Raw genomic sequence first — 3185 nt, forward strand, 5'->3', positions numbered from 1 at the left:
ACAAATAAATAACAGGGGGGCCAGAAAGATCCTCACATTATTCTACATTTCACTTGAGAAAGTACAAGTATTTAGTTGAAACTTTCATCTCTAAAAAAATTCACTTTAAATTTCTGAACTCTTCATATTTTAACCTCACCATGTAAACTGCATAAGAGAGATGCTTGTGACATGAAAGCCCTGGTGTATTCTAACAACTATTTTATTTTCTCCACTTTGATTTCTGGAAAACTCTTTACTGTATAGTAGAATAACCTGATATTAAAAACCCCAACCTTTAAGCTCACAGGCCATTGTAAATCTAAAAGAAGTTTAATACTGTAGTATAGTGAAATTGCTTGATACGGCTCTTTTAGCTGTAGTCTTTGTAACTCTCACCAAATGATTGGATGAAAGTATGCAAATAAGGCATACAGAGATTTGATGAATGGATTAGCCAATTTGCCATCTCCCTTGGTTTAAAATGATCCGTCTCAGAAGCAAGACTAAGAGATATCAGGACCATCAAGAAAGAGCTGTAGTGGAGTGTGTCCTTGGGAACCTGAGATTCCTGCACAGAGAAGCAGAAGCCTTGTAAAGTGGTGGAGAAGCAAAACCACAGCAGAACAAAGATCAGGTTTCTAAACTCCCAGATTAAGTAAAGATGAGTGCCTTTAGTCCAGAGACTGGCTTATAGGGTAGGATGACCTTGGCATTTATAAACAGTGTTAAAGATTTGCCTTAACAGGACAGAGACTGATGGAATATGTATCTGAGAGGTGAAGGGCTAGAAGGGGCACTTCTGACTTGAAGGATGATATTCTTATCCTGAATTGTATCCTTTCAATTTCCTTAATAAGCCCCTGGAGTTCTGGTGTGCAGCGGTAGGATAAGTACAAGGCTACAAGGTCGGTTTGAACTGCAACGCTGGTGGTTCAAATTTACCAGCTGCTTCTCAGAAACCCTATACAGAGTTGCTATGAGTTAGAACCAGCTCCATGGGACTTAACAACAACAACAACAACAATTAATAAGCTGCATAATGTTGAGGATTCTCTCTAAAGTCTGTGTGACCATTGTGATGAATTATCTAACCCAGCAGAAAAGCAGAGTGCTAGGGGTGGGGGAGGCGGGGTGGTCGGAATTAGTAAGGAAGGTTGGAGGATGGAAGGAAACGTGTCTAACTTTTGTCTCACAGGAATCAGCCTTGGGCTCATGTGGATTTTGATTCTCCTTTTCCCTTGTGTAATCACAGGAGATCAGACATTACCTCCTGGCCCTTTTTTAAGCATAAATTAACAAATGCTATATACGTAGCATATAATATATTATATGGGAGAGAAATGTGCAGGTTTCTGCTCCCACAAAGATTTAAAAGCCTTGGAAACCATATAGAGGGATGCTATGAGCCAGAATCGCCTCAGAGGCATTTAACAACAGAAACAATATGTCAATCACAAGAATCCAAGTGACTGAATAGTGTAGCTAACAGTCTAGGATCGCTGAGCCAGTCGGAATCCCTCTCTTGTTGTTAGTTAGGATTTATAGGATTCTGGCATTTTAAGACTTGTTTAAATATATTTCCTTATCTGGTAGGTATACATAACAATATTTTATTGTTAAGGATTCAAACCTATAAAATGCTGGGTTCATTATAGTAGCAAATAAATGCTCATTTTCAACATTTCTCTCTGTCACATAATTCCACACAAGTATATGCACAAGTCACAGTTCTAGATGTCATAACGTTTGATAGCAAATATTTGTTGGAGTGGGAATCCTGGTGTGGCACTGTAAGATAAGCATAGGACCACAAGGTCAGTTTGAACCACAAGGTTGGTGGTTCAAAATTCTCCAGTCACTCCTCTGAAACTCTATACAGGGTTGCTATGAGTCCAAACTGACTCCATGACACTTAACAACAATATGGGATCAAATTGACAACAACAGCTCAGATGGTAAGTAAGACAGGAACCTTAATAAGTAGTGAGTTTATGTTAATGAAAATGGAACAATTCAATAAAAGCAGGTGGAAATGACCGCATCACTCAAAGCATAGAATCAAAGTTACGAAATTGTGTATGTAGAAGCTGTTGAGTCAGTGTATGTTTTGCTGTGTATATTCTCAACAGCAATAAAAAATAAATAAGATTTAGGAAAATGGCATATGAGTAGCATTGCACATGGACTGGGAGAGCATTTAGGGGCATGCTGGTAGGAGGTGAGAAAAATGTGTAGCAGATGACAGAAAGAAAAGTCAGGAAATTGCTCAAGGGTCCACTTACTTCTCACTACTGTTCATCCACATCCCAATGATGTTCATGCAATTTAGCAAAGATGTAAAGGACAATGACCACTATTTCATAAACCATTGTGTTACTGCTTAAAATTGAAAGCAAGGGGAACAGCAGTTTAACTGTGTTTTTAAATCATAATGAATTTGCCATGATTTAATATACATATAAATTAATGCGCCAGACTGCAGAGCCAGTTGAACTGCAAAGTCGGCGGTTCAAGCTCACCAGCTGCTCCTCAGAAACCCTTACAGGCCGCTATGGGTCAGAACCAACTCAACGGCACTTAACAACAACATCAACCTGGAGGCCAGTGGTTCTGTAACATAAGCTTGGGACTGCGAATCACTAGATTGGTGGTTTGAGCTCACTAGCTGATCTGAGGGAGAAAGACGAGGCTTTCTACTCCCACAGAGATTTAAAGAGATTTAAAGTCTCTGGAACCCTATTTGGAGTAGTTATGAGTTACAACCTACTTGAAGGCACTTAATACTAACAAAAAATATCAGGTTCTTTACTGTGATTATAGAATGAAAATCTCTGTGTTAGTTTTCCTGTTTTCATTATGTTATGTAATCATTTTCCTTGGGATTATCTTTCCCTAACTATGCTATTTATGTAGGATTGTGGAGTTTCTACTATGCTTACATGTGCACAGGTATTAATATTTTTCGGTCTTTTTTTTTGTTGATAATATTAATATTTTTCCTCTTTTTTTGTTGATAATATTCTTAGCTACTGATTTCTGACTAAAATTCTGCCTTATAATTCCTAAAGTGAAATTTAAGGTAATCTTTTAACACTGTAATCTATCTCCAAATACACTAATTTATGATCTACAATCCAGGAAAAATATCAACTATAGTTCTATAAATACCATTCAAAGAAAGAGAACCATTCTATTGGACTTTC

The sequence above is a fragment of the Chrysochloris asiatica genome, unplaced genomic scaffold (genome assembly GCF_000296735.1).
Source record: "Chrysochloris asiatica unplaced genomic scaffold, ChrAsi1.0 scaffold00045, whole genome shotgun sequence".
Lineage (NCBI taxonomy): Eukaryota > Metazoa > Chordata > Mammalia > Afrosoricida > Chrysochloridae > Chrysochloris > Chrysochloris asiatica.